The sequence below is a fragment of the Rhinopithecus roxellana genome, chromosome 7, assembly GCF_007565055.1.
Source record: "Rhinopithecus roxellana isolate Shanxi Qingling chromosome 7, ASM756505v1, whole genome shotgun sequence".
Lineage (NCBI taxonomy): Eukaryota > Metazoa > Chordata > Mammalia > Primates > Cercopithecidae > Rhinopithecus > Rhinopithecus roxellana.
In genome coordinates this window covers 2040759-2060673 of record NC_044555.1, presented here as the reverse complement: position 1 = coordinate 2060673, position 19915 = coordinate 2040759, and the positions used below count along the sequence as shown (strand labels likewise).

Below are 19915 nucleotides of genomic sequence, written 5' to 3'. Positions count from 1 at the left end.
ATGTTGGTAAATTATTAGCACAGCTGTCCCTTTTTAAAAAATGTCCTTTGTAGCTTTGACATTGCCCTATTATTCCAAAGTCTCGAGGTGTGTACTCTGCTAATGTCCATCACTAACTGAACACACTCTTGTCCATTCTATTTCCTATCCTGTCCCATTGCTTTTTCTCTGTCATAGCCAGTGCCCCAGAAATACCCTCCTCTTCCCAAATGCCTGAGCACTCCACTGATAGACATCCACATTGCTCTAATTTTTTTCTCTGTTTTTTTTTTTTTCTTTTTTGAGATGGAGTCCCGTTCTGTCACGCAGGCTGGAGTGCAGTGGTGCGATCTCTGCCTGCTGCAACCTCCACCTCCACCTCCCGGGTTCAAGTGATTCTCCTGCCTCAGCCTCCTGAGTAGCTGGGATTACAGGTGCCTGCCACCACGCTCAGCTAATTTTTGTATTTTTAGTAGAGACGGGGTTTCACCAGGTTGGCCAGGCTGGTCTCAAACTCCTGACCTCAGGTGATCCACCTGCCTCGACCTCCCAAAGTGCTCGGATTATAGGCGTGAGCCACCGTACCTGGCCTCTAATTTTTATTAGGTAGATAGTGCTACAATGAACATCCTTATCATTTAGCTTTTATCTTTGAAGCTTTCTTTATAGGATTAATTCTCAGGCGCGTGATTGCCAGACAAAAGAATACAAACCTTTTTTGTGGCCTTTCTTCAAAAGTTGTTCTAATTGTAATGCTATCAGTATTGAAGGAGTAAGATATTTTCAGTATCACATTATTCACGGTGTTCTTATGTTTTTTTTTTTTTTTTTTTTTCAAGTGCTAAGAGCTGTTTTTCTTATGTAGGGTTTCTCAATCCATTCTAATTCTATTAACAATGGCTGAGATTTACAAAATGAAACTAGCTGTAGAGCTAACTGGGTTGTATCTGAAGTCTTTGACCACAGACTAGGATGAAACTATAGAAGGCTTCCTGGGCAGAACACTGTGAATATTTAGGTGTTTAAAGCAGTTTGAGTATTTATTTAATAGTTGGACACATTTACCGGATGCACACATAATAAGTTCACGTATGTAAAGTGGGATATACTGTTTGAATTATTTTGCCAAAATTATGGCAAATTAGCTGTAAATGTAAAATACATGTGGAGAAATAAATATCTTTTCCTCCTCATACCCAAACCTTCCAAAGTGCAGATAGATGATCAATCCAATCAATCATCAAAATGTAGACACAAGTAACTTTCATACAATGAATATTAATGGCCACAAGCAATCTAGATTCATTTTGATTTTTAAAATCCAATTATAAAACAACTTGCCATAAACATGAGTTATTTCCTAATCTTTTGGTTTTTTTTTTTTTTTTTTTTTTTTTGAGACAGAGTCTCACTCTGTCGCCAAGGCTGGAGTGCAATGGCGTGATCTCGGCTCACTGCAACCTCCGCCTCCCTGGTTCAAGCGATTCTCATGCCTCAGCCTCCCGAGTAGCTGGGATTACAGGGCACCTGCCACCATGCCTGGCTAATTTTTTATAGAGACAGGGCTTCACCATGTTGGCCAGGCTGCGCTCGAACTCCTGATCTCAAGCAATCCACCTCCCAAAGTGCTGGGATTACAGGTCCTAATCATTTTTCCCCTTTAGTCAAGTCTCAGTTACTTTTTCAGTTCTGGTGAAGCACACACACGTGTTCATATATAGGGATATATAAACATATGTGTGTGTATTGTGACTTGGGTTAAAGGTAAGGTTCAGTGATGGTCCCTGCTGCAAAGTAAACTAGGCTCTATTCAGGGCCCGCTGGAGCCTTTGTTTTCTCTCACCCCGAGTACTGACTCATCAGGAAGCCACCACCAATCCTCACTGCAGCCTCTGGCCCTCTTGAATTTGGTTGTCAGGATAAGGGGTGGCCAAACAGAAGCTCTGCTTTCCCTGGACTGCTCCCCTTATCAGGAGACCAACCTATTCCATTTCTGCCTGCTGCATCCTTTTGTGGATAACCTCCTACTCCCCTAAGCCCGTGTCTCTGGTTTGGTTACATTTCTGTCTCTGTAATAACAACTCTGTATTCTCAGTATCAAAGCTTTGAATTCAATCCATCCTTGCATATTTATTGAATGCCTCCTGGTTGGCCAGTCAGTCTCCAAGCTCTTTGAAATGTGAAATGTGTTTTGCTTTGTTTTGTTTTGTTTTGAGAAGGGGTCTAACTTCGTCACCCAGGCTGGAGTGCAGTGGCACAATCACAGCTCATTGCAGCCTTGACCACTGGGCTCAAGTGATACTTTAGCCTCCTGAGTAGCTGGGACTACAGGCATGGACCACCACGCCTGGCAATTTTTTTGGTGTGTGTGTGTGTGTGTGTGTGTGTGTGTGTGTGTGTGTGTAGACAGGGTCTCTAGCCATGTTGCCTAAGCTGCTCTCAAGATCTTGTGCTCAAGCTGTCCACCCATGTCAGCCTCCCAAAATGCTGGGAGTATAGGCGTGAGCCACGGCATCCAACCTTGAAATATTTTCTATGAGACTGGGGGGAAATCAGTCAAGATATGAATGGTGGTAACAGGTGGCTTTTTATTTTCTCTGTACTATTTTTATTTTCTGAGTTTTCTTCTTTGAACATTTATAATTAGAAAAAAAAATTAGTAAAGTGCTGCCTCTTTTTTTAGGGAAAGAAACATGTTTTGTTTGATTGCTTTCCATTGCCATCCTTACATTGTTTACAGGCCTTCTCATCATTGCACTGGCTTCCTAGCAAGCCTCCACTCCACACTCCAGTCCTTTTCATTGGTCTTATTGCCCTCATTACTGGTTTTAGAGAAAAGCATTCACCATATGATGCCATCCTTGAAAATGTCAGTATCCTTCTGTTGTCTACTGAACAAATCCTAATTTCTCTATTTAACTCTCAGACTTTTCCTAATCTGGTTTCATAACCACCCATAGTTTGCTTTCACTATCATGAAACAGCTTCTCCTTACCACTTGTACCTATTATGCTTATAAATAATATTGTTACCATTGCTCCTAACAAAACTTTGTTCACATGAATTCTCTCATTTAATCCTCACCAGGTCCTTGAGGGGAACAGAATAGTCAGGCTTTGGAGATTTTGCTTTTATTACTGTTTAAGTGGATGAAGTCCCTCAGCTGGTGGAAGAGTTTGATTCCTAGCCCAGTATGCCCACCACCACATTTATCACCTCATTCCCAAATATGTAGTTTCTGATACTTCTGCTCTCCAGCTTCCCGAGGCCAAACAACAGCTACTTTTCCTGAGTCCTGGATAGAATAAGAAAAGGTATAACAAGACAGGGGACCTTGAGGGGGAAGAGGAATGAGTTTGAAGTATTGGCAAATTGAGTATTTCTAGTCAGATGCTAGTAAATTCTGTATGTATGGTGAGGCTTACATTACTTAGATTTGGGGAGCCTCTCAGCTTTGTAGCAATTTGCAGTCAGGTTGAATGGATCCATTGTAAATACTTAGGAATCCACGTCCTGGCCCTGGCATGCTTTTCCTTGGCCAGGTGCACTGGCGGTCACCTTGCCTTTCATTGTGCAACGTGCACAAAAATACAATGTTTGCTGTAGGGAAAGATAACAGAAGTGAAAATGTCCTCTGCCCTTTGTTTGAAGCCTAGGACCTTGAGAATGGGGCTGGGCTGGCTCCTTCAGCAAGCTTGTGCTCAAAGGCTGCTATTTCTACCAGCCTGAGGTAAAAGGTAACAAAGTACTTGTTTATCCTACAGATGCATTCCTTGCATCTCAGATTTCATTTCCTTTGATTTCTTGTCGCCAACTGGAAACCTTACTTTTTTTCAAGTTGGTACAGTTAGAAAGGAACTGAATCTTCTGATTCAGACAAGGGCCCAGTATTGGCAAGAAGAGAGGTACGTTTTTATGTGCCACACTCTCTGGATTATTTATTAAAGGTTTTCTCATATCCCCCGCCCCCACTAGCCACTTAGAAAAGGAAATCACCCATCAGGTCTAAGTGAAAAATTCTGCTTATTTAAAAATCACTATAGGCCTTCCAAGGAATTATCCATTAAGCCAGGAAATGAAGTCACATCCATGGATATGAAAAAGGAATATTCACTATAAATTTATGGCTTTGACAGTGGTATCTTTGTAGATACTAAATGAGGCAACAGGATATGTTTCCACATTAATAGCATATTGCAGTCAACACATTTACTGGGAAACTGACTCATTTTGGTAGTGATAGAAGTAAAGTTTTGCAATGAGTTCGTTTTAGAGATGCAGCTGTAATTAATATATTGCCAGCTTGTTCCTATCTCATATTCCATGGAAACAGCCCTGTTGAGAGATTAGATTGATCTTTATGACCTTAGTAAGGCCAAGCCTGCCCTGGCAGTGAGTCACATAGACTGCCTGAAGGAACCTTGAGGATTATCTGCACGTCTCCTTTTTCAGATGAGGAAACAGGCCTGCAGTGTCACAATGAATCTAGTCTACATCATGCAATTATATCATGTTATGGCTTCAACCAGTTCAGAGACTAGATTGAAATAACATGGTGTTAATGTGTTAATGTGATCCCTTATATGAATTTTAGATTGTAATAGAATGAGATAGATAAATAATAAACACCCCTTCTCCAAAACACATACATGTACACACACATCTTGATTGAAAATACTCTAATCCCAACATGGCTATTTAGTCTATCTTCAAATAAAACCAAGTATCACTTTTAGGTGGGAAAACTTTATACAGTCATGTGGTGAAGAATGACGTTTTGGTCAATGACAGGCCATATATACTATGGTGGTCCCATAAGATCAGTTTAAGAAGAGATTATAATGGAACTGAAAAATTCGTATTACTTTGTGACATCATAGCCATTGTAACATCATAGTGCAAAGAATTATCTCACAAACCTGCACTGCCAGTCATTTAACAGGTAAAAAAGTATGTTTTAAAATATTTTATTTTTAACTATTATGGACACATAATAGTACTTATTTATGGGTTACGTGTGACATTTTGATACAAGCATACAGTATGTGTAGGGTAACACAGTCAGAGTAATTGGGGTGTCCATCATCTCAAACATTCATCATTTCTCTGTTAGGAACATTCCAATTCCACTCTTTTAGTTATTTTGAAATACACATAAATTATTGTTGCCATGCATGGTAGCATGCACCTGTAGCCCCAGCTCCTCAGGAGGCTGAGGTGGGAGGATCACTTGAGCCCAGGAGTTCAAGGCTGTAATGCACAACAATTGCACCTGTGAATAGCCACTACACTCTAACATGGACAGCATAGTGAGACCCTATCTGTAAAAAGATTTAAAAATATATTGACTACTATAGTGACTTTATTGTGCTACCAAACACTAGATCATATTTCTTCTTACCCATTACTTTTGTACCCATTAACCACCCCTTCTTTATCCCCCAATCTTCACTGCTTTTCCCAGACTCTGGTAGTCATGATTTTACTCTACCTCCATGAGTTCAATTTATTTTAGTTACCATACATGAGTGAGAACATGGGATACCTGTCTTTCTGTGTGTAGCTAATCTCACTTAACATAATGTCTTCTGGTTCCATACATGTTGCTGCAAATAATGGGATTTCATTCTTTTTTATGGCTGAATAATATCCCATTATGTGTTTACAGCACATTTTCTTTATGCATTCATCCACTGATGAGCACTTAGGTTGATTCTACATCTTGGCTATTGTGAACAATGCTGCAGTGAACATGAGAGTGCAGATATCTTTTTGTGATTTTGATTTTGTAGTATTTTCTTCTGTAAACAATTTAAGAACTTTATTGTTTAGATAGCGTCAAGTATACCAACTTTGTATTCAATATGCTTCACCTATGAAAGCTGGAGTGTCAAAATCTGTTTATTGTACATCTGTTTTCTGCCTCCTGTTGTACTTAGTATTCAAAATGAAGAAGTTGCTTTTCCATCTATCTTCTGAATTTCTCTATTCGTATGACAGAAATGAATACCATCTATGCACAGTTGTTGTAATAATGTAGAATGATATGAAAATGAGAATAAATTAGAGTCTCAACTGTTGAGAACAAGTATTTCTCTGTGTTAGAAACATTTCAAATTCCACTCTTTTAGTTATTTTGAAATCTACAATGTATTATTGTTGCCATGCATGGTGGTGGGCCCCTGTAGTCCCAGGTACTCAGGAGACTGAGGTGGGAGGATCATTAACACATAAATGATAAAGCCTTCCAGAATACCTGGAGTAGTGACTGGCAGAGTGGTTAAGTGCATAGGCTTTGAAACCAGACTATGCCTGGGTCCAAATCTCAGCTCTGCTATTTGCTGGTTGTGTGACTATGGACACATTTCTTAACCTTCCTGGCCCCTGAACTCTTGGAGGTGATTGTGAGGATTAAATGAACCAATAGAAGCAAAGCACTTAAGAGCTGTGGTGGATACATACAAGGTGCCCAGTGAATGTTAGCTATGATTATCTAAAGTATATTATGGCATGAAAATATCCTGCCAATGTTAACAATTTCTTTAATCTATAACAAAACATCATCTGTGGATTGCATTTTAGAGACTAGAGATTCTGTTTCTCTGCAAATGTTAAAATGCCATATCAGGAGACTTTTGGCTGGTTAGATTTAGACAGCATTCCCCAGGCCAATTGATTACTTTTTTTTTTTTTTTTTTTTTGAGACAGTCTCACTCTGTTGCCAGGCTGGAGTCCAGTGGTGCCATCTTGGATCACTGCAACCTCCGCCTCCCAGGTTCAAGTGATTCTCTGCCTCAGTCTCTCAAGTAGCTGGGGCTACAGGCGCATGCCACCATGCCCAGCTAATTTTTGTATTATTAATAGAGATGAGGTTTCACCATGTTGGCCAGGATGGTCTCGATCTCTTGACCTCGTGATCCGCCCACCTCGGCCTCCCGAAGTGCTGGGATTACAGGCGTGAGCCACCTCACCTGGCCAATTCCATTTTACTAATACATTTTCCATCTTGAAAGTAACTTCTAAAAACCCTACTTCTCTTAGGTTTCCTTTGGCTTTTTGTTTATTAATCAGACTGTGGGCCCTTTGGTTCCATAGACATTCTTTTTACACCCCTTTTGGACGGATGAATACTCACTAGTAACTAAGTAATTAGTAAGAGTTAATACAATTTGGTATTTATGAAGAGGTGGCCTTTCCCAGAATTGAGGGTAGACCCTAATAGTCCAATCAGCCTTCCACAGAGATAGCTGGCTGCCATGAAAAGCTGAGCGTATCACCGACCTCTTACCGGGCCTGCTCATGAGTAGTTAGTTTTTCCTGCAATTTTCAGAAAAGACCCTTATCAGAGTATTACCAGCATTGTCTTAAGTTTAATATTGATTTCCAATTGCTATTTTTAAAAATTATAAGCTACCGTGGGTTAAGCTTTATGATGATCTGTTTAAGTGGTTTGTTTGATTAACTTCTCTATGTGGAGTAATGGATGTTTTCTTCACCAGAATTTTGAAGATAGGTTTGTGCTGTAGTTGAAACCTGTTTTATTCATACAGTTATTGCTAAGGAAAAGCATATGTCATTTTGTTTTCCATCTTCGTCCTTCTAAAGTAGCACTTTATTGTTATGACCAAATCTTCCTTTCTTCCTCTCACTCTGTCTTTTCCTTCCTGCCTGCCTGTCTTCCTTTCCTTTCCTTTCCTTTTCTTTCTCTTTCTTCTTTCTTTTCTCTCTTTTCCCTTCCCTTCCCTTCCCTCTCCTTCCCTTCCCTTCCCTCCCCTCCCCTCCCCTCCCCTCCCCCCTAAAGTTCCTGCTTTCTTATAATCTCACTAAGTCCCACAGCTCTGTTTTTTGTTCCTTTAATTTTGCCTTTTCCTGAACTGGATTTTAAAGGATTGTAGGAGGCAGTAGTGGAAGAGGTAACTTTATATCTTGTTGTTTTACATAATGTGTCCTGAACCACACTTGGGAAAGTATATTCCATGGTACCTGTAGACAGATATATGTGCTTTACCATCTATATGTGAAACTTTTCTAATTTAACTTTCCTGTTAAATTAGAACTCTGTAGCATAAATTAATACTGTTGAGTATACTTAGGGATTTGCATAGATTTGAAATTGTGCGTATGTTCCCTGGGGCCATGGTGTTAATTGGTTTATTAGTCAGGTGGAGTGGAGAGCCCGAGGTCAGGACAGTTGTCCTTGAACATGGAAATGAAGAGTGGATAATCACCATGTGTTATTGTTTGGGCTGATTTTATCTTTAATGGGTGATTCAGAGTTCTGATTAATATTTAGAGCAGTGACTGCTGGCCTCCTACCTGCTCATTATCTTCAGAACTTTAAATAAAATCCTTGATTTCTACCCAAGACGGTAGTTATGGGAAGCCTTTTGCTTCTTCTTATCTCACAAAGACAACTCTTGACCTCTCAATCCTTACTTTAAACAAGAAAAAAATCTGTACATGTGGGGACTCTTAAACTCATTTTCATGGCTGGAGATTCACATTTAGGGATCTAGGAAAAGCACATCTCAGCAGAGTAGATGAGGAGATGCTTTAAGAACCATGACAAGGACAGGAAGGAAATCAATTTTGCGTTAGGTTTGTATTTTTAGAGAAAACGAATCCTGGGGAACTTTTCACACTCATTACTATTGACATTAATACCATTGGCCTGTCCCTTTCACAGTTACTAAAATCACTCTTGCCCACCCTCCTGCCTTGCCCACAACCCCTTCCGGTGAAGGAGTGACTTGGGAGAAATAATGGTTTCCAACGAATGTTTTATTTTGGAAACGTTTCAAGCACAAAGAAGAGTTGAAAGGATAGTCTAAGGAACACTCATCTGTATCATACATCTGTACAATCCATGGTTGCTTTTTGCTCTACTTACCTCTTCCACCCTCTCAGCTCTGTTTATGTATGTGTCTGTCTGTGTACATATACACACAAACACATTTTCCCCCATGTCATTTAAAAGTAAAGGAGTATCACAACATAAACCCCTTAACACTTCCCCATACACCATTTTCTTAAAGGACATTGTCTAACGTAACTGCAGTGCTATCATTACACACAAATTGAACAGCAATCCAGTAATACCATCTGATATGCAGTCCACACTGCAATTTCCCCAGTGCCTCAGAATTGTTCCTTATAGCCGCTGTTTTCTTCCAGCATCTAGTCAAGGTTTTTGTCTGTCATGTCTCTGTACCTTCATTTAGTTTTCAACAGTCGCCCAGCATTTTTTTTTTTTTTTCCTTTAATGACACTGACTTTTTAAGTGGGGGACAGAGTCTCACTGTGTCACCCAGGCTAGAGTGCAGTGGTGCGCCCTCAGCTCACTGCAACCTCTGCCTCCCGAGTTCAAGCGACTCTCCACCTCAGCCTCATAAGTAGCTGGGATTACAGGGAGGCACCACCACACCCAGCTAATTTTTGTATTTTTAGTAGAGACGGGGTTTCACCATGTTGGCCAGGCTGGTCTTGAATTCCTGACCTCAGGCGATCCACCTGCCTTAGCCTCCCAAAGTACTGGGGTTACAGGTATGAGCCACCACGCCAGGCTGATGTTGACATTTTTGAAGAGTTCAGGCCAGTTTTCTTGAAGAATATCCCATACTCTGGGCTTTTCTGACAGTTCCCTTGTGATTCAATTAATGTTAACATTTTTCGGCCAAAGGACGATAAGATGATGCTCTGTACCTACCACTGTATCACAATCTGGAGGGACAAAATAACATTTTGTTCCTATTGGTATCACTAAGAAGGTTAAGGTGGTATCTGCCAGATACTTTCCTTGTAAAATATCCTTTTCCCTTTGTAATTTAGAAAGTAATTTTTGGATATTTTGACATATTATAATATCCATTCCTTAACCTTTCACTCTATGGTTTTAGCATTTATTGATGATCCGTGTCTAATTCAGTTATAATATTGGTGGTTGCATAATAGTGGTTTCCTAATTCTACCATTCTTTCTGCATGTATTAGACCATTTTCTTATGTAAAGAAGAGCTTCTACCTCTCCCCTGTGTATTCATGAATATCACTGTGGACATCCAAGGTGGTTCTGAGTATACAAAAAATGATATCTCTCTTTACTGAACTGCCATTGGATACTATTTTTGTCTTGGAATCATTTAAAATGGCAGTGTATAGAATCGAAAGTCCTTTCTCCAGAGAGCAACATAAACATATGTCTAATAAATATATTTCCATATTAACCAACTGTTTTATGGGAACAACACACTGACATAATTAAAACGTGTAACATGAAAACTCTGCTGATTTGAGAAGCTCATAGAGTTTTGTTTCTTTTTTTCCTTTTTGCCACTTCAATATATATAGACCTGCACCTGTCAGTCCAGGTAGCTCATATGTGCCATAGCATCTAATGGTACGAGGGACATGTAATGCTGAAAGGAAGGGGAAAAGGAGGTGTTCAGACGAGATATAAGTATGCATTTATCAGTGTTGTGGGGTATTCACTTGCACCTTCCATTGGCTCTCGCAGCCATGTTATCGGCATATAATTCAGTTGAAGATTTAGTACCTGGACATTGTCCTAAGTGGGTCTTGCTTACTTAGCTATCAGACTCAAGTACTTTCAAACAAATTAAAGATTCAAAAGATTTTGGGGATCACCTTGCTTTTTCCCATAGGAAATCACTTTTGTCCTGTCTTTTTAAGACTATTTTAAGCATATATATTTCAGTATTAAAATCATAGATAATCTTAAGCTGTTTCCTTAACCTCGTTGGGCCTTTTCTTATCTGTAACGTAAAGTTAAAACAGGTTATCTCAAAAGTTACTTATCCCTAAGTTTCTTTGATTCTATGCTAAATGTTATAAAGGCAGAAAGGGAAATGGATTATTGTACTTATTTCAAAGCTTGGCTATGATCAGCAAAGTCTTACCTGATCTTCTGGGTAACAACTCTTGTAACAGAGCTATAAGATATAGAAAACAGTGTTGTACATAGAGTGTGGCATGTCACATGAGACCAACTGTTCTCTGAATAGAAACACACACTAAGAGCCAGATGTGAAAAACCATTGTATAGAACCTCATATAAACGATCCCTTGTGTCCCTACACTGTAGTTTCCTCAGTAACTCAAAGGTAAAACCCAAGTATCTTGTGTCTAAAAGGATCAAAATGTCACCTTCCTTCTGTTTTATTTGTTACTTGCAGGTTTTGTATAGTTTTATAGAGATTTTTTTAATCACTCATTTGATTTTCATAAAAATTGGGATTGTTTGGAAGAAGAGTCATTAATATTCTTTACAACTTGTTCTTGTTCCTCCTTTTATGTTCTTTGCTGGTGCAGACTTCTCTCTTATGTAAAATATTCCACTGATGCCCTTGGTAGATTTCGAGGTTGTTAAAGAAATTGTAATAACAGATCAGGGAACAGTCAGGGACTGCCTGTCCTATACTGTCTGACCCTGACTAACCATTTTCCTTGTAGTTATAAATCTTTGTGTACAGACTGTAATCCAAAAAAAAAACAGTTTTTATCAATTTAAATTCAGCAAATCTTTCCAAATGCTAAGGCTTTTTATAACAAGGGACAGAAAAGTTGAGTTGTCAGCTATTGATGCCATTACCTATTAACAATGGCAATGACACTGAAATGATTTTTTGGATTTATGAAGGGAACATTTTACTAATGAAAATAGCAAATGAAAATGGCCACTGTATTAGTCCATTTTCATGCTGCTGATAAAGACATACCTGAGACTGGGCAATTTACAAAAGAGAGAGGGTTACTGGACTTACAGTTCCACATGGCTGGGGAGGTCTCACAATCATGGCAGAAGGCAAGGAGGAACAAGTCACAACTTACGTGGATGGCAGCAGGCAAAAAAAGAGCTTGTGCAGAGAAACTCCCATTTTTAAAACCATCAGATAGCGTGAGACCATTCACTATCACAAGAACAGCGCAGGAAAGGCCAACCCCCATAAGTCAATCACCTCCCACCAGGCTCCTCCCATGACACGTGGGAACTGTGGGAGTTATAATTCAAGATGAGATTTGGGTGGGGACACAGCCAAACCATATGAGCCACAAAGGAGAGATTACCCTTTTTAAAAATCTGTAGTTTGAGAAAAGCTTTCGGTCGAGGCGGAGCAAGATGGCCGAATAGGAACAGCTCCAGTCTCCAACTCCCAGCGCGAGCGACACAGAAGACCGGTGATTTCTGCATTTTCAACTGAGGTACTGGGGTCATCTCACTAGGGAGTGCCGGACAATCGGTGCTGGTCAGCTGCTGCAGCCTGACCAGCGAGAGCTGAAGCAGGGCGAGGCATCGCCTCACCTGGAAGCGCAAGGGGGAAGGGGATCCGTTTTCCTAGCCAGGGGAACTGAGACACACAACACCTGGAAAATCGGGTAACTCCCACCCCAATACTGCGCTGTAAGCATACAGGCACCCCAGGAGAATATATCCCAATCCTGGCCGGGAGGGTCCCACGCCCACGAAGCCTCCCTCACTGCTAACACAGCAGTCTGCCGCGATCTATCGGCAAGGCAGCAGCGAGGCTGGGGGAGGGGCGCCCGCCATTGCTGAGGCTTAAGTAGGTAAACAAAGCCGCTGGGAAGCTCGAACTGGGTGGAGCTCACAGCAGCTCAAGGAAGCCTGCCTGTCTCTGTAGTCTCCACCTCTGGGGACAGCGCACAGCTGAAGACCAACAGGGGAAGTAGCGGGAGCCGGTGCAGACGCGAACGACTCTGTCTGACAGCTTTGGGGAAAGCCGTGGATCTCCCAACGCGGAGGTTGAGATCTGAGAACGGACAGACTGCCTGCTCAGGTGTATCTCTGACCCCTGAGTAGCCTAGCTGGGAGAAATCCCCCACTAGGGGCAGTCTGACACCCCACACCTCACAGGGTGGAGTACACCCCTGAGAGGACACTTCCAAGGGAAGAATCAGACAGGTACACTCGCTGTTCAGCAATATTCTATCTTCGGCAACCTCTGCTGCTGATACCCAGGCAAACAGGGTCTGGAGTGGACCTCAAGCAATCTCCAACAGACCAACAGACAGTCCTTCTGACTGTCAGAAGGAAAACTATCAAACAGGAAGGACACCTATACCAAAACCCCATCAGTACGTCACCACAATCAAAGACCAGAGACAGATAAAACCACAAAGATGGGGAAGAAGCAGGGCAAAAAAGCTGGAAATTCAAAAAATAAGAGCGCATCTCCCCCTGCAAAGGAGCGCAGCCCATCGCCAGCAACGGATCAAAGCTGGTCAGAGAATGACTTGGACGAGAGGAGAGAAGAAGGCTTCAGTCCATCAAACTTCTCAGAGCTAAAGGAGGAATTACGTACCCAGCGCAAAGAAACTAAAAATCTTGAAAAAAGAGTGGAAGAATTGACAGCTAGACTAATTAATGCAGAGAAGATCATAAACGAAATGACAGAGATGAAAACCATGACACGAGAAATACGTGACAAATGCACAAGCTTCAGTAACCGACTCGATCAACTGGAAGAAAGAGTATCAGCGATTGAAGATCAAATGAATGAAATGAAGCGAGAAGAGAAACCAAAAGAAAAAAGAAGAAAAAGAAATGAGCAAAGCCTGCAAGAAGTATGGGATTACGTAAAAAGACCAAATCTACGTCTGATTGGGGTGCCTGAAAGTGAGGGGGAAAATGGAACCAAGTTGGAAAACACTCTTCAGGATATCATCCAGGAGAACTTCCCCAACCTAGTAGGGCAGGCCAACATTCAAATTCAGGAAATACAGAGAACGCCACAAAGATACTCCTCCAGAAGAGCAACTCCAAGACACATAATTGCCAGATTCACCAAAGTTGAAATGAAGGAAAAAATCTTAAGGGCAGCCAGAGAGAAAGGTCGGGTAACCCACAAAGGGAAGCCCATCAGACTAACAGCAGATCTCTCGGCAGAAACTCTACAAGCCAGAAGAGAGTGGGGGCCAATATTCAACGTTCTTAAAGAAAAGAATTTTAAACCCAGAATTTCATATCCAGCCAAACTAAGTTTCATCAGTGAAGGAGAAATAAAATCCTTTACAGATAAGCAAATGCTTAGAGATTTTGTCACCACCAGGCCTGCCTTACAAGAGACCCTGAAGGAAGCCCTAAACATGGAAAGGAACAACCGGTACCAGCCATCACAAAAACATGCCAAAATGTAAAGACCATCGAGGCTAGGAAGAAACTGCATCGACTAACGAGCAAAATAACCAGTTAATATCATAATGGCAGGATCAAGTTCACACATAACAATATTAACCTTAAATGTTAATGGACTAAATGCTCCAATTAAAAGACACAGACTGGCAAACTGGATAAAGAGTCAAGACCCATCAGTCTGCTGTATTCAGGAGACCCATCTCACATGCAGAGACATACATAGGCTCAAAATAAAGGGATGGAGGAAGATCTACCAAGCAAATGGAGAACAAAAAAAAGCAGGGGTTGCAATCCTTGTCTCTGATAAAACAGACTTTAAACCATCAAAGATCAAAAGAGACAAAGAAGGCCATTACATAATGGTAAAGGGATCAATTCAACAGGAAGAGCTAACTCTCCTAAATATATATGCACCCAATACAGGAGCACCCAGATTCATAAAGCAAGTCCTTAGAGACTTACAAAGAGACTTAGACTCCCATACAATAATAATGGGAGACTTCAACACTCCGCTGTCAACATTAGACAGATCAACGAGACAGAAAGTTAACAAGGATATCCAAGAATTGAACTCATCTCTGCACCAAGCGGACCTAATAGACATCTATAGAACTCTCCACCCCAAATCAACAGAATATACATTCTTCTCAGCACCACATCGCACTTATTCCAAAATTGACCACATAATTGGAAGTAAAGCACTCCTCAGCAAATGTAAAAGAACAGAAATTATAACAAACTGTCTCTCAGACCACAGTGCAATCAAACTAGAACTCAGGACTAAGAAACTCAATCAAAACCGCTCAACTACATGGAAACTGAACAACCTGCTCCTGAATGACTACTGGGTACATAACGAAATGAAAGCGGAAATAAAGATGTTCTTTGAAACCAATGAGAACAAAGATACAACATACCAGAATCTCTGGGACACATTTAAAGCAGTGTGTAGAGGGAAATTTATAGCACTAAATGCCCACAAGAGAAAGCAGGAAAGATCTAAAATTGACACTCTAACATCACAATTAAAAGAACTAGAGAGGCAAGAGCAAACACATTCAAAAGCTAGCAGAAGGCAAGAAATAACTAAGATCAGAGCCGAACTGAAGGAGATAGAGACACAAAAAACCCTCCAAAAAATCAATGAATCCAGGAGTTGGTTTTTTGAAAAGATCAACAAAATTGACAGACCGCTAGCAAGGCTAATAAAGAAGAAAAGAGAGAGGAATCAAATAGACGCAATAAAAAATGATAAAGGGGATATCACCACTGACCCCACAGAAATACAAACTACCATCAGAGAATACTATAAACGCCTCTACGCAAATCAACTAGAAAATCTAGAAGAAATGGATAAATTCCTGGACACTTACACTCTCCCAAGACTAAACCAGGAAGAAGTTGAATCCCTGAATAGACCAATAGTAGGCTCTGAAATTGAGGCAACAATTAATAGCCTACCCACCAAAAAAAGTCCAGGACCAGATGGATTCACAGCTGAATTCTACCAGAGGTACAAGGAGGAGCTGGTACCATTCCTTCTGAAACTATTCCAATCAATAGAAAAAGAGGGAATCCTCCCTAACTCATTTTATGAGGCCAACATCATCCTGATACCAAAGCCTGGCAGAGACACATCAAAAAAAGAGAATTTTAGACCAATATCCCTGATGAACATTGATGCAAAAATTCTCAATAAAATACTGGCAAACCGGATTCAGCAGCACATCAAAAAGCTTATCCACCATGATCAAGTGGGCTTCATCCCTGGGATGCAAGGCTGGTTCAACATTTGCAAATCAATAAACGTAATCCAGCATATAAACAGAACCAAAGACAAGAACCACATGATTGTCTCAATAGATGCAGAAAAGGCTTTTGACAAAATTCAACAGCCCTTCATGCTAAAAACGCTCAATAAATTCGGTATTGATGGAATGTACCTCAAAATAATAAGAGCTATTTATGACAAACCCACAGCTAATATCATACTGAATGGGCAAAAACTGGAAAAATTCCCTTTGAAAACTGGCACAAGACAGGGATGCCCTCTCTCACCACTCCTATTCAACATAGTGTTGGAAGTTCTGGCTAGGGCAATCAGGCAAGAGAAAGAAATCAAGGGTATCCAGTTAGGAAAAGAAGAAGTCAAATTGTCCCTGTTTGCAGATGACATGATTGTATATTTAGAAAACCCCATCGTCTCAGCCCAAAATCTCCTTAAGCTGATAAGCAACTTCAGCAAAGTCTCAGGATACAAAATTAATGTGCAAAAATCACAAGCATTCTTATACACCAGTAACAGACAAGCAGAGAGCCAAATCAGGAATGAACTTCCATTCACAATTGCTTCAAAGAGAATAAAATACCTAGGAATCCAGCTTACAAGGGATGTAAAGGACCTCTTCAAGGAGAACTACAGACCACTGCTCAGTGAAATAAAAGAGGACACAAACAAATGGAAGAACATACCATGCTCATGGATAGGAAGAATCAATATCGTGAAAATGGCCATACTGCCCAAGGTTATTTATAGATTCAATGCCATCCCCATCAAGCTACCAATGAGTTTCTTCACAGAATTGGAAAAAACTGCTTTAAAGTTCATATGGAACCAAAAAAGGGCCCGCATTGCCAAGACAATCCTAAGTCAAAAGGACAAAGCTGGAGGCGTCACGCTACCTGACTTCAAACTATACTACAAGGCTACAGTAACCAAAACAGCATGGTACTGGTACCAAAACAGAGATATAGATCAATGGAACAGAACAGAGTCCTCAGAAATAATACCACACATCTACAGCCATCTGATCTTTGACAAACCTGAGAGAAACAAGAAATGGGGAAAGGATTCCCTATTTAATAAATGGTGCTGGGAAAATTGGCTAGCCATAAGTAGAAAGCTGAAACTGGATCCTTTCCTAACCCCTTATACGAAGATTAATTCAAGATGGATTAGAGACTTAAATGTTAGACCTAATACCATAAAAACCCTAGAAGAAAATCTAGGTAGTACCATTCAGGACATAGGCATGGGCAAGGACTTCATGTCTAAAACACCAAAAGCAACGGCAGCAAAAGCAAAAATTGACAAATGGGATCTAATTAAACTAAAGAGCTTTTGCACAGCAAAAGAAACTACCATCAGAGTGAACAGGCAACCTACAGAATGGGAGAAAATTTTTGCAACCTACTCATCTGACAAAGGGCTAATATCCAGAATCTACAAAGAACTCAAACAAATATACGAGAAAAAAACAAACAACCCCATCAAAAGTGGGGAAAGGATATGAACAGACATTTCTCAAAAGAAGATATTCATACAGCCAACAGACACATGAAAAAATGCTCATCATCACTCGCCATCAGAGAAATGCAAATCAAAACCACAATGAGATACCATCTCACACCAGTTAGAATGGCAATCATTAAGAAGTCAGGAAACAACAGGTGTTGGAGAGGATGTGGAGAAATAGGAACACTTTTACACTGTTGGTGGGATTGTAAACTAGTTCAACCATTATGGAAAACAGTATGGCAATTCCTCAAGGATCTAGAACTAGATGTACCATATGACCCAGCCATCCCACTACTGGGTATATACCCAAAGGATTACAAATTATTCTACTACAAAGACACATGTACACGTATGTTTATTGCAGCACTATTCACAATAGCAAAGACTTGGAATCAACCCAAATGTCCATCTGTGACAGACTGGATTAAGAAAATGTGGCACATATACACCATGGAATACTATGCAGCCATAAAAAAGGATGAGTTTGCGTCCTTTGTAGGGACATGGATGCAGCTGGAAACCATCATCCTTAGCAAACTATCACAAGAACAGAAAACCAAACACCGCATGTTCTCACTCATAGGTGGGAACTGAACAATGAGATCACTTGGACTCGGGAAGGGGAACATCACGCACTGGGGCCTATCATGGGGAGGGGGGAGGGGGGAGGAGGGAGGGCTTGCATTGGGGAGTTATACAAGATATAAATGATGAATTGATGGGTGCTGACGAGTTGATGGGTGCAGCACACCAACATGGCATAAGTATACATATGTAACAAACCTGCACGTTATGCACATGTACCCTAGAACTTAAAGTATAATAAAAAATAAAAAAAAAATAAAAAAAAAAAATCTGTAGTTTGCCCACAATATTTTCCATAAATAAAAATGTTTAGAAATTCTATTTGTGGACATGTAGGTATTTAATATTTGTATATTTAGTTCTTATTTTTTCTCTAAATGGTTATGACCTCTACTAAGTAAAATCAAAACACACACACACGTGTATACACACACATACACACAGACCTGCTTTACCTTGCTTGGGATCGTTATTTCCCATGATTAAATAAATAAATTTCTGCAACTGTTTATCTTGGAATACACTGCGTAGAGTTGTCAGTTTGAGAAGCAACTTGATTTCAAATCTGAGTCTACAATTTTAGCATGTTTCCTTGTGACTTCTAGTTTGGGGCTGTTAATTTCCTTTTTGTTCTCTCTACCCTCAGTTTATGAAACAGTGTGGCATTTTGGCAGTTGAATAGGCCCATCATAGCCTCCCAATTTCTGTGTTGTAGAGGATAGTTGCCGGCTTATTAAATGCCCTGCAGGACTCTCAGGGAAGTCTGTGTTTAGTGAATAGTGATGAGTCAATGTTGATTTCTTAGTTTTGACAAATGAACCACATGGTTATGTAAGATGTTAACATTGGGGCAGGGTTTCTCAACCTTGGTGCTGCTGATGCTTTGGCCTGAATCATTCTAGTTTTTTGCTGTGGGAAGCTGCCCTGTGTACTGCTGTTTAGCAGAATCCTGGCCTCTATCTACTAAATGCTAGTAGCACCACCTCAACGCACCCCCTCAACGCACCCCCTCACCCCCACCCTGCCAGTTGCAACAACCAAAAGTGTCTCCCGTAAAAGATACCAGGATGAAATCACTTTGTCAGTCCCAAACTAACTAGAACCAGCAGAGAATGAAAGGAGGAGGGTTCATGGTTACATGCCTGAGATAAAGACTGTCTCAAGGACTTTCTAAAATCGCCCCACAAGAAATTCCTTTGTTAGGACTGCAGCAGTGCACATAAGATGCTCTCAAAAGAACATCTGCCCAGTAATGGCATCTCCACTAATAAACTGACACCAGTTCTGGCGTTGAGCATCTGAAACCAACGAACTATGTTTCCAAGCAGCTTATGTAAACTTCTGCTTTTACCAATAAAAGTTTCCCTCTACCGTCTCCTCTTCAAATGCATCTTGGGTTGTAATCCTCATTTCTAATTCAGAAATAAATTCAACATATTTGGAGATGTTTTTCTCTGATGTTTTTGGTCGACACTCCAAACATTGTTTTATTTCCTCTGGGGTATGACATCATTTCCGGTCGAGAACCACTGACCTAGAGAAAAGCTGTCTGCCTGTGCAGTTCCTTTCAAGGGTCCCAAGTGTGAATTTTGTGTATACCTATATTTTAAGCCAGATCATTCTACACGTACCTTCTAAGTCCAGATGAAGTCTGTTAGCCTTTTATGTGTGATACCATCACAGAGAAACCAACACAAGGACATTTACTTTAATCTATAAAGTAAATTTTGGACAGTTTGAGAAAGTAACTTATTTTGTCTTCTACTCTTTACAAAATCTTTATAAGTTTATGTTTTTGCTCTTCAGGATGACTAGGCAGGTTTTTAAAATTCTGACTTCATACAGATTTTATAATCTTCCTTTTATTTCTTGTGATCACATTGC

General features: G+C 40.4%; 1 protein-coding gene across 5 annotated transcripts in view; it reads left to right on the top strand.

The window, feature by feature from the left end:
- Nucleotides 1–19915, top strand: part of DMD (dystrophin) — a 2245117-nt gene that overhangs the window by 2154262 nt on the left and 70940 nt on the right. The gene's annotated exons all lie outside the window — the stretch shown is intronic.